The following is a 12,955-nucleotide window of genomic DNA, read 5'->3' as shown; positions in this document are numbered from 1 at the left end:
GACTAAACGTGAAGGGATGGAAAAACACATTCCACATTAATGGAAATTAAAAGTGAGCAAGAGTAGCCATATTTATTTCAGATCAATCACAATTTAAGTCAAAAACTGTAAAAAGGAGACAAAAAGGTAATTATATAATAAAGAGATCAAAATAGCAAAAGGTTATAACAATTACGAGTATATGTGCACCCAACAACAAAGCACTCAGATATATAAAGCAAATATTAGTAGATCTAAATAGAGAGAGAGGTCGGGCATGGCGCCTCACGCCTATAATCCCAGCATTTTGGGAGGGATGTGGGGGCAGGTGGATCACCTGAGGTCAGGAGTTTAAGACCAGCCTGGCCAACATGGTGAAACCCTGTCTCTACTAATACAAAAAATTAGCCCAGCATGGTGGCATATGCCTGTAATCCCAGCTACTTGGGAGGCTGAGGCAGGAGAATCACTTGAACTCAGGAGGTGGAGTTTGCAATGAGTTGAGATTGCACCTCTGCACTCCAGCCTAGGCAACAACAGCAAAACTCTGTCTCAAATAAATTTATATATACATATATATATATACATACACACATATATATATGTGTGTGTGTATATATATATATAGAGAGAGACAGAGAGAGACAGGGAGATACCAACACAACAATAGTAGGAGCTTCAAAATCCCACTGTCAGCACTGGAGGTCATCTAGACAAAAAATAACAACAAAACATCAAATTTAAAGTCCAGTGTAGACCAAAGGAACCTAACAGACATTTACAGAACATTTCATCCAACAGATACAAAATGCACATTCTTCTCCTCAGCACATGAAACATTCTCTAGAATCCACCACATGCTAGGCTACAAAAGAATTCTCAATACATTTTTTCTAAAATTGAAATAACATCTAGGATATTCTCAGACTCTAACAGAATAAAGCTATAAATCAACAATAAGGAACAGACACTTCTCAAAAGAAGACATTTATGCAAAGAGACATGAAAAAATGCTCATAATATAGAAGGAGACCACCACTTCTCCTGCTGTCTTTCCCAGCTTTTCCCCATCTCCCTTTTTCCCTAGTTTATAAGACAGGAGAAGGGGGAGAAAACAAAAAGTTGGAAGGAAACAGAAGTAAGATAAATAGCTAGATGACCTTGGCACCACCACCTGGCCCTGGTGGTTAAAATAATAATAATAATATTAACCCCTGACCAAAACTACTAGTGTTATCTGTAAATTCCAGACATTGTTTGAGAAAGCACTGTAAAACGTTTTGTTCTGTTAGCTGATGCATGTAGCCTTCCATCATGTTTTGTCTGCGGCTAGTCCTGCTACAATAATCACTCGCCATCAGAGAAATGCAAATCAAAACCACAATGAGATACCATCTCACACCAGTTAGAATGGCGATCATTAAAAAGTCAGGAAACAAGTGCTGGAGAGGATGTGGAGAAATAGGAACACTTTTACACTATTGGTGGGACTGTAAACTAGTTCAACCATTGTGGAAGACAGTGTGGTCATTCCTCAAGGATCTAGTACTAGAAATACCATTTGACTCAGCCATCCCAATACTGGGGATATACCCAAAAGATTATAAATCATGCTGCTATAAAGACACATGCACACGTATGTTTATTGCGGCACTATTCACAACAGCAAAGACTTGGAACTAACCCAAATGTCCATCAATGACAGACTGGATTAAGAAAATGTGGCACATATACACCATGGTATACTATGCAGCCATAAAAAAGGATGAGTTCACGTCCTTTGTAGGGACATGGATGCAGCTGGAAACCATCATTCTCAGCAAACTATCGCAAGGACAGAAAACTAAACACCGCAAGTTCTCACTCATAGGTGGGAAATGAACAGTGAGATCACTTGGACACAGGAAAGGAAACATCACACACCGGGGCCTGTTGTGGGGAGGGAGGAGGCGCGAGGAGGGAGGGATAGCATTAGGAGATATACCTAACGTAAATGATGAGTTAATGGGTGCAGCATACCAACTTGGCACGTGAATACATATGTAATAAACCTGCACATTGTGCACATGTACCCTAGAACACAAAGTTTAATTTAAAAAAAAAAAAAATCAACAACAAGGTGAACTTTCAAAACTGTATAAATACATAGAAATTAAACAATATACCCTTGAATAGCCAATGGGTCAATGAAGAAATGAAGAAGGAAATTTAAAAATTTCTTGAAATAAATGAAAACAGAAACACAACATATCAAAGTTTATGGTATACAGCGAAAGCAGTATTAAGAGGAAAGTTTATAACAATGAACTCCTACATTTAAAAAACAGATTTAAAATAAACAACCTAACAAGGAACTGCAATGAGCTAGAAGAGCAAGAACAAATCAAATCCAAAAGTGGTAGAAGAAATAACAAAGATCAAAGAGGAACTAAATAAACTTGAAACTAACAAATATAAAAATGAAGAAAGAAATGTTGGTTTTTTGAAAAGATAAATAAAATAGACAAACCATCAGCTACACTAAGCAAACAAAAAGAAATCCCAAAGAAATAAAATTAGAAACAGAAAAGGAGAATGATAGTTGATACCGCAGAAATACAAGGGATCATTACAGACTATTTTGAACAACTGTATGTCAACAGATTGGAAAATCTAGAAGAAATGGATAAATTCCCGGACACGTACAACCTACCAAGATGGAACCAAGAAGAAACGGAAATCCTGAAGAGACCAATAATGAGTAACATGTATGACTAAGTAATAATAAAAAGTCTCCCAACAAAGAAAACCCCAGAACTAGGTGACTTCACAGCTGAATTCTACACATTTTTATTTCAATTCTTCTCAAACTATTCCAAAAGTAATGAAGAGGAAGGAATTCTGCTAAGTTCATTCTTCAAGACCAGCATTACCCTGATACCAAAATAAGACAAGGACACAATAAAAAGAGAAAACTATAGGTCAATATCCCTGATGAACACAGATGCAAAAATCCTCAACAAAATACTAACAAACTGAATCCAACAGCAAATCAAAAAGATTATACACCATGATCAAGTGGGATTTATCCCAGGATGCAAGGATTGCTCAACAAACACAAATCAATAATCATGCTACATCACATCAACAGAATTAAGGACAAAAACCATAATATCATTTCGATAGATACAGAAAAAGCATTTGATAGAATTCAACGCTGCTTCCTGATAGAAAGTCTCAACAAACGAGGCACTGAAGGAAACATACCTCAACACAATAAAGGCCATATGTGACAAACCCACAGCTAACATAATGGGGAATGGGGAAACACTAAGAGCTTTTTCTCTGAGATCTGTAAAAGACAAGGACGCCCACTTGTGCCACTCCTATTCAACACAGCACTGAATGTCCTAGTCAAGAGCAGTCAGGCAAGAGAAAGAAATCAAGGGCACCCAAAGTGGAAAGGAGGCACTCTAATTGTCTGTTTTCAGACAATGTGCTCTTATATATTTTAAAAAAAAAAGACTCCAGCAAAAATCTCTTTGAACTGATAAACAAATTCAGTAAAGTTACAGAATACAAAATCAACATATAAAAATCAGTAGCATTTCTATAGACCAACAACGAGCCAGTGAAAAAAGAAATCAAGAAAGCAATCCCATTTAACTACAAAAATATAAAATAAAAATAAAAATACCTCAGAAGAAATCTAATCAAGAAGGTTAAAGATCTCTATGAGGAAAACGATATTCTACCCTCTGAAGGTAGAACAGTGGCTTCTAGAGACAGGAAAGGGCGACGGGAAGGCAGAAAGGGAGAGGTTGGCTAATGAATACAAAATTACATCTAGATAGTAAAAATAAGGGTTAGTGTGCTATAGCCTTGTAGGGTGACTATAGTTTACAATTTATTGTATATTTTCAAGCAGCTAGAAGAGAGGATTTTAAAATATTCCCAGCATTAAGAAATTACAAATGTTTGAGATGATGGACATGCTAATTACCCTGAGTTGCTAATTACACACGAAAAATATGTATTGAAATATCACACTGTATCCCACGGATATGTACTACAATGTGTCCATTAAAAATAATAATTGTTAAAAACCCAAGGGTCATTTCTCATTTGTCCTATGTCAGTGTTGTGGCCCATTGATGGAGACCTAGCCATTTGCAAGTAAGACTATAGTCACTTGAGCTGAAAGCAAATGAATCGTCACAAAAATTACCACTGGCACCAAGTCTTCTTTCCAGAATTTCCTGCCCACAGCACTGTCAGAGTCACTGTGGGCAGGAAAGACACACTAGCACTCAAGTTTCAACCCCAGTACAGTTGATGCTTTTATTTCTCTGGTTTGGAATAGGTGTGTGTTCATAATTTACGTTTACTCCAACTGTCCCCTTGCTTAAATAGCTTCTTAAGGATAACTTCCTCTTACTAAATTCCAACAGCTTCTGAGCATCCATTATATTCTCCAAAGTAAATAAAAAGAGAAAATGTGTTGAAAGCCTGATAATGTTCACTTAAGAATCCAGCATGATGTACAGCTTGAAATGGCTACTCCACCTTGTTCCTTTACATGACTTTTAAAGTAGCCCCAGTTATTATACATAATTGAAGTCATAATTTCTGCAATACCATTAGGTCCACGAACGGTGGGGCCAGGGGACTTCAAAGTCTGTCTCCGATTTTTTTTTTTTTTTTTTAAAAGGAAAGCTCATGAGAGTAGGTAATGAAAATAAATATTCACACAACTCGGAACAGGGGATGGTGAAACATAAAGCTCCAGCCTGGCACAGGTGTCCAGCCAGTGAGGGTGGGGACACAGACTCATACGGTCCCCACAATCCCTCAGAAGTGCCACAGACAGGTGGGTGGCCTGAGACAGAGCCAGGCTCCGAATTCCGGGAGCTGTCTGGCTCATGTGCACCCCATGTGGTCCACAGTGCATGAGGATACCCAACATCACCAGTCCCGGTGCAGAACACAAGAATGCCCCATGGCATGAGCCCCCGCTGCACAGCATAGCCCGAAGGTGCCAGCTCAGACTCCTACACACGCTGGTCACCAAGGCACTGCCCTCCAGGAAGGAGGACCCCAGAGGTCGTGGCAGGGTGAGGTTTTGCTCTTCATCATCCCCGAGCAGAGGGGAAAGTCCAAGCAGACATTTGGGGAGCCTCTACACGTGGTTCTGGGACTCTGAGTGGAGGTTCAAAGATGTCCCCAGGTACGCCAGACTCAAACCTAAAAGAGACCCATTCTTCCAGATATGCCCAGACTGGAACCTATATAGGCCATCCTTCCTAGCTTTTCTCTGGAAAAGCAGGCTTAAAATAGTATCGACTAAAAGGGGCCACCAGGAAGACAGAAGTACTATCTTTAAAAAAAGAATTTTTTTTTTTTTTTAAAAAGAGGCACTGAGGCTCTGACCCATCTGAGCACAGAGTACATGCTCGGCAGCATCTGTCAGAGCAGAGCAAGTACACATATGCTCTCCATGACCTGTGCTCCCAGCACCCATGCTCCCCACACCCATGCATCACACGCCCGTGCTCCCCACACCTGTGCACCGGGCATCCGTGCTCCCCACACCCGTTCTCCCCGCACCCGTCCTCTCCATGCCCATGCTCCCTACACCTATCTGTGCTCCCCATGCCTATGCTCCCTGCATCCGTGCTTCACGCACTGTGCTCCCTGCACCCATGTCTGCTCCTCGAGCTCTCTTCCACTGATTTCCTCTGTACATCCCTCTTGATAGTCACTGTCACCTCGAATCACCTGGCTAAATGGAGGTAAAGAAAAAGTCTAGAGTAGCACATTGGAGGACAGAGTGGAAGTGGCTATTTACCAACAGGGCTATGAGATGAGCGCATCTTATCCCCATTAATCCTGACGGTCAGTTGATTAGCCCTGTTCAACAGCTGGGGACACTGAGGTGTGGAAGGGCGGGCTTGCTTACCCCAGATGATGCTGACAGTGTGGGCCCAGCCCAGTCCCACAGCCACCAGGAGGAGGCTCCTCACTGGGCAGGTGCGGAGGTGCAGCCCAGAGAACGCTTGGGACCCTGGCACAGACTCCTCAGGAAGGAAACAGAGAAAGGCCCACAGAGACTCAAGCAGCACAGAAGAAGGTCACCCACAAGTTAAAAATAGATGTTTGTGCTTTACCGTCCCAGAGTGCTAAAAATCCAACCCACTCACACGCACAGCCTGACGTGAGCCTGGCCTCCTGCAGCACTGGGCTAAGCGAGAGACGTACCTGCCCCTCTCCCGACAATAGCAGACTCGGCAGCTATTCTTCAATGTACTTGACACCCTTCCGTGAGGATTAAGCAACACTCTGTCGACACTGGCTAAGTTTAATCCCGACACAGCCAACCATCTAGATCTGCAGTGAAAAAACAACTTACTTTGGATGATTCTGCCACTGAAAAAGACCCTGAATCTCCCAGCAAAGTTTAGTGACACGACTTACCTTTCTGTTTTCACTTCAGGTACACTGGCCCACATGATCTAATTTACCTGCTGATAATGCCTTGGAAAGACCACCAGGGGGCCCCACACCATTTTCAGCTTTAGAGGATGTGAATTTCCCTTTGATGAGAAAAGTGATGGGGAAAGAAAACAAGGATCCAAAACAGATGCCTGTGTGTTTCCTGGGAGTGATAAAGTCAGGAACTGCCTCTCTGTGTCAGGCGAGGGAGTAACAGAGACAATGGCACCAACTCCTGAGACAGAGGACCTGATGCATGGTGCAGCCACCGCCTGTGGCCAAGGAAATTCCAGGGAATGTAGACCCCAGTTGCATGGTACAGCCACCATGTGCGACCACAGAAATTCCAGGAATGTAGACCCTCAGTCACATGGTACAGCCACTATCTGCAGCCACAGAAATTCCAGAGAACGCAGACCCTCAGACACATGGTACAGCCACTATCTATGGCCATGGAAATTCCAAGGAATGCAGACCCTCAGTCACATGGTACAGCCACCATATATGGCCACGGAAATTCCGAGGAATGCATACCCCAGTTGCATGGTGCAGCCACAGCCTGCAGCCACAGAAATTCTGGAGAACGCAGACCCCAGTCGCATGGTACAGCCACCACCTATGGCCATGGAAATTCCAGGGAACAGAGACCCTCATTCCCATGGTACAGCCACCACCTATGGCCACGGAAATTCAGGGGAACGCAGACCCTCAGTCACATGGTACAGCTACCACCTGTGATCACAGAAATCCTGGGGAACACAGACTCCAGTCGCATGGCGCAGCTACCATCTGTGGTCACAGAAATCCTGGGGAACACAGACTCCAGTCGCATGGTGCAGCCACCACCGGCAGTCACGGAAATTCCAGGGAATGCAGACCCCAGTCACATGGTACAGCCACCGTCTATGGCCACGGAAATTCCAGGGAACATAGACACCAGTCGCATGGTGTGGCCACCACCTGTGGCCATGAAATTCTGGGGAATGCAGGCCCCAGTCTCTAAAGTATGAACTTCACTGCAGTGAATGTGGAAGAGTTTCTCTCTGGGCAGAGCTCAGTATCCAGAAGGGAAGTCGGCCCTAGGAATGCCTTCCTCCTCTTCAGAGCTCAGGGCCTAGGGCTGACACCCTTGGGAGGGGTCCTTGTTCAGCAATTGTGCCTGTGGAGGGTCCCCCAACACTCACCGTGCACCTCCTAGGAGCGGAGGCTACAACAGGAAGCCAGAGACCAAGCTCTGCTCAGACAACAGTGAGCTGATGGCCTTCCACTCTAAGTTCAACAGGGACCCAGGGACCAAGCTCTGCTCAGACAACAGTGAGCAGATGGCCTTCCACTCTAAGTTCAACAGGGACCCAGGGACAAAGTTCTGCTGAGACAACAGTGAACTGATGGCCTTCCACTCTAAGTTCCAGCTGCATGGAATGTGTATTCCATGAATGCCTGTTAAATGAATGATTCATATAAGGTCATCTGTGCTGACCTTTGCTGGTCTGCTGACTGTAAGCTTCAGAGCATAGGCCTCATTCCTGGAGCAGCCAGCTCTTCCCAGAGCGACGGCCGCTGGAGGGCAAAGCCCAGAGCTTCTGTCCTGCAGCAACGCACTCAGGACCCTGCGCTGGGCACGCTGGGGGCCTCTCCAGCAGAAGATCCCCAGCCCTGACCTTGCAATACCAGTGAACCCCAGGGGAGTCCCAAGTGCTCAAAATCAAGTAAATGTCCATTGTGATTTAACATATCAATTTTAGAAGAAAGGGCATATTGCCACCTTCCTCCTCAAACTAGGGACTATAAATCGATCCATCACCCTAACTGAGACTCTGCCTTAAATTCTGCTAAAACTACCATCCAAACACTGAAATTTACATTAGCGTTAAGGGAAAAAAAAAAATTAAACCAAACACCTGTAAGAAACAGTCAAGTGACCTGTGATACATCAACCCAAAGATTAAACATGAAAATAATGAAGTAGCAAGATATTAAAAGAATATAAACTCTATGTACATCATGGCCCAAGGTTCTAAAATTACACAGAGACAAAGACTGGAATGGAAGGGGGATATGTTTACAGATACATTTTTTAATTTTTAATTTTTAATATTACTTCTCTAATGTATGATTTGACTAACCAGATAATTCAGCAAAAAATAAAAAAATCAATTATGCCTATAGATAAATATGTAAAGAATCCTTCTCTTTGATGCCAATGGAATTAGTTTGGGTCTGACCCACAGTCTTCAATCTTTTAATTAAGACACAAAAACCATCTTTCAAGCTGTTAGAAAAAAAAAAAAAGAAAAAGATTGAAAACCAGGAGCCCAGAAGAAAAGGACTCGCTATGTATCACAGCGTCTCTCCACGCCTCTCCACCCTGGACAGTGCTCCCTCTTTCTCCATTTTCATACCTACTGCACAAAACACTTAGCAAAGAACTATCTCAATTCATGAGTCACACAGCACAAAGGGCCAGTGTCGCTGCCAAACATACCCTGCAGCCCCAAAACGAAGAGGCAACTGGTTCCTTCCTTCCTCAGTGAAGGAAGAATGAGAGGCTGCTGGTTGTAATTTTAAATCTCACACCTCAATGTCTTAGCACTTTCCTGCTTTGTTGGTTTCCAGGGCTTATTAAAATTAACCACCCCCCACCCCCCGCGGATACTGAAGAAAGAAAGCAGGACGGTTGTGCAGGCTTCCAAGAGGCAGAGCCTTCCTTCCATGGCCACCTCTGTCTGTCTACCCACAGCAGCAGGGTTTACCAATTAGTCTCCCTTAAAGAGCAGTTTATGCTCATCGTGAACAAATGGATGCAATTGCTTCTTTTGAGATGCAGCAAGTTTTGGGCCCTCAGCAAAAAAAAAAAAAAAAAAAAAAAAAAAAGAAAGAAAGAAAGAAAGAGAAAAAACAGGGCAGTGGCACAACAGTCATAACCTCTGCGTGGCACACACACAGAAGGAAAATTAAAGCCCTGGAGGCGGAGGCGTTCAGAAAGGGAAGGTGGAAGCAGGAAGGACGCCCACGGGATAGAGTGGTCAGATACAGACCACCTCACCAAAGGGCGCCTTAGATGTTCCAGAGGACAAAATGCCCCTCTTTCCAGGGTAAACACCCATTTGCCAAACTCAGCCAGTGACGGCAAGCAGGAGTTTGCTTTTTTTTTAAGGCGTCTGAGAAATGATGAGAAGAGCAAGAAAAGAGCTTAATAATGGGACTGACAGGGCCCTGGGCTGGTGACTCAGCTGATGTGCACAGCATCAAAACCCAGTTCAGGACAGCACTACAACTCACCCCAGCAATCACTGCTTTAAAAATCAGTTATAAAAAAAGACGACCCATTTGAAAGCAGCCAGAGGAGGAAGACAGAGAGTGTCTCACAGAATCCAACCGCTTGTAGCCTCGGAACCATAACAAGAATATGAAACTAGCGGGTCCAGTGTGAGGCAGAACAGAGACGCCGTCAGGGCTCTCAGGAGGCTGAGCAGGAAGCGCATGGCTCAGGCCCTGCAACGCCCTAAGGGCGCCTGGAGCAGCCCACAGGCCTGTGTCCTTCGTGTGGGTTCACCTTCCTAGTTTCCTGGGTAAATTCAATGTACAGCATTTATTCGCCAAGAAAAGAACATTCAAATCAAACTACTGTCATAACTCTGAGGGGCTCTTAACACTCCAGTCCACACGTTCAAAAGCCCACAAATATCAGTGCTGCCACTGTGCAGGTAACAATGTTTTGGATGCATCATGCATGTAACCAGTAACGATGTTTTCATGTTTTCCGTAGCCATCTCATTCAGGATACTAAAATGATCTGTGACGACTTGATACTTAGTTATCTGTGATTTTCAGATAGATTTAACAAGGCTACCTGGCCAAGAAGGCCTCACCCTCCTGAACCCGGGCACCGGTGCCCTTACGTGCACCCGGGGCCTGGGGAGCGAGTCTCCACCACCTCCCGCTCTTCAATGTTAAATGTCCTCCCGGCGCGCCCGCGTCGTGGGCCCAGGCTCGGCCCCCACTGGAGAGCCCTTTCCACATTACAGGACAGGGGAAGCCCAGAGCCCGCGCTGCGGCGCCGCTGACGTCCCAGAGTCCCCGCTTCCTGGTCCTTCCCGTCCGCGGAGGCTGGCGGGGAGGGCCTGGGACCCATTTTAGTTTTCGGTTTTGTCACGAACCGGAAGGCGACAGCACATGCGAGCGCAGGAAACCCTTTTTTAAAATCTTCCAGCGGAAACGCGAGGGGCTGCCGGACCGCCTCGGAGACGCTAGGCGGGAACCCAGAGCACCCCGGCCATTTCCTGCTTTGCAGCAGCCGGGACCCTGCCCACGCCGCGCGGGGCCCGAGGCGACAGGAGGCCCGCGGGCATCCGGCCGTTTCTTCCTCGACATGCTGGGGGGTGGCGTGGGGCGGAGTTGGGGGGCGGGGGCAACTTAAGAAGTGATCGCGCTGTACCCAGGATTCGGAGGGGAAGCCCGGCCCCATCCTACAGCTCAGAGGCAGAACGACCCCGGAAGGTGCTCCAGGCGACCCCCTCTACCAGGCTCAATTTAAAACATAAACCGGAGAGGGTGGAAAGCTCACTATTTTCCGGATGGAGGTTCCTACCGCCATGTCCCTTCCTCCTCCGCCCCACCCGGCAAGGACCCCGGGGTTGCCTTGCCGGCTCCCGCCGCCCCGCAGGTACCCCTGCCGCTCCCGGGCACGGGCTTCTCCCCAGTTCTTCCCATCGCTTCGCCGCTGTTCTCCCCAGTTCTTCCCATCGCTTCCCCACCTTTCCCCGGGTCCTCCCATCGCTTCCCCCTCTTCTGCCCCGTTCCCCCATCCCCTTCGCCCTGTTCTCCCCTTCTCCCTCTTCTCTCCTTCTCCGTCCGTCCCTCCCTCGCCGCCCGGAGCGGGGCGCGCACCTTGAGCATGTCCCCCGCTGGTCAGCACGCCGATGGCCTTGCCGGACCCGGAGAGGTGCTCCAGGAACTTCCGCAAGGAGCCCTTGGGGGCCCGGGAGTCGTCCGCGTCCAAGGCGAGGAGGCCGAGGGCAGTAGCTAGTCCGGTTGCGCAGCAGGAAATGGAGACGCTGCGGGCGCGCGCCCGACTCGGAAACGCTGCCCCGCCCGCGCCCCCGCCCGGCCCTAGCGCCAAAGGGCCTTGACGGGCGGGGCCCAAGCGCACAGGAGGGGCTGCGGGGGTGGGGGCGCGGCTAGGGGCAGGGGCAGGGAAAGGGGCAGAGAAAGGGGCAGGGGCTGGCCGGGGGCGGGTGTGGGCAGGAGGACCTACGCGGGGGTCGTCGTAGGTGGCTGCCGCGCCAGCGGTGGGTGAAGTCGCGGAGGCGGGGGTAGCACCACAAGTGGGCGGGGTCCCTGCGGGTGGGGCCGCGTTGCTGGTGCGCTAGCCTCGCGGGTGGGTTGGAAGACTCTGGTTGGGGCCTTTAGAGATGCCCGGAGCGCCACAGGTGGGGGCAGGGGCAGCGACCGGGGGAGGGGAGACCGCAGGGGGGCGGGGTCACATCGTTCGCTGGGCGGGCCAAGGCAGGGCGGAATAGAACGCCGGGAGCATCTCCGGGTGGGGGGGCAAGGGAGACCGTGAGTGGGCGCGAACGCAGGGGCCGGTGGAAACCCCGCACTTGCGGGGAGCGCCGATGGCGGGGCGGGGTGGAATTGGGGCGCGGAGACCCCACCTGGACGCGGAGGCTCGCGGTAGGCCCGGTAGATCCGGCTGTTGTCAGCACCGAGCCCGGCCGTGCGCACAGCTTCTTGCTGGCGGCAGGATTCCTCCTGGGGCTGCGCTAGGAGCCTCTGCGCGAGGCTTCCTCGATCCCCGCCCCCAAGTTTTCTCTGCAGCCTGAGGTCGGGAAGGACGCCCGGAGAGTGGATCCTCCAGGTGGTGGGAAAAGCTGAGCGCGGCGAGCTTAGCTATGACGAAGCTGCGATTTCCCGGGTCCACGGGGTCTGTGGCGCTCCTGGGCCCCCAGCCCGTCCCGTGGGGAGAAGAATCCTTGGGGTGGGGGAGAGTGTCGGGGCGCTACCCTCAGAGACGCCTGGGCGCGCGAAAGTCAGAGTGGGACAGGAGGAGGCGCAACGGGACTGACCTGGCGCGGAGGCGGGACGACCCTTCCTCCCTACGTACACTGTGCTGACCTCGGCTGACTTCACTGACCAACTCCACGTGCTGAAATACGCACATCCAAAGCACTGTGCCAGTTGCCCATCCACAGCTTAACAGCCTGGTGCCAGTTACCTGCGATGGGAGAGGGAGCAGCCCCCACAAAAGCACGGGTTTATGGGATCCCGGTTCCTTCAGTGCTCACCCCACGAAGAAGGGCTCCCAAACGGCCCCACTCGAGGGCTTTCCGGAGGATGGTCCTGCGCAGTGGGTGTTTGTTGAACAGATAGGAAACAACAAAAGAGACTAAGAAGAGGTTTGTTCTATGAACCCGGGAAAGTGAAGCAATCGCAAAGGAGAGTCTCACCAAAGGGCAATCCTGGGGAAAAGATGGAGAGGCATGGATTTTTCTTGGATGTGTGC

General features: G+C 48.4%; 1 protein-coding gene across 13 annotated transcripts in view; it reads right to left on the bottom strand.

Annotated features, from left to right (window-relative positions):
* Positions 1-12,746, bottom strand: part of LOC119621356 (presequence protease, mitochondrial-like) — a 55,355-nt gene extending 42,609 nt beyond the window's left edge. For 3 of the 13 annotated variants that reach the window (XM_073014282.1, XM_073014283.1, XM_073014270.1), the window contains exon 1: positions 11,341-12,745. The gene's annotated coding sequence lies outside the window, so the exon portion shown is untranslated. Of the gene's footprint in view, positions 1-11,340 lie in introns of all 13 variants that reach the window. The other 10 variants (XR_012092473.1, XM_073014279.1, XM_073014271.1 and 7 more) reach the window with 7 other exon arrangements.
* Positions 12,747-12,955: the final 209 nt, after the last annotated feature.

Source organism: Chlorocebus sabaeus, unplaced genomic scaffold, assembly GCF_047675955.1.
Source record: "Chlorocebus sabaeus isolate Y175 unplaced genomic scaffold, mChlSab1.0.hap1 unalloc_scaffold_576, whole genome shotgun sequence".
Lineage (NCBI taxonomy): Eukaryota > Metazoa > Chordata > Mammalia > Primates > Cercopithecidae > Chlorocebus > Chlorocebus sabaeus.
This window is presented reverse-complemented; position numbering and strand designations above follow the sequence as displayed.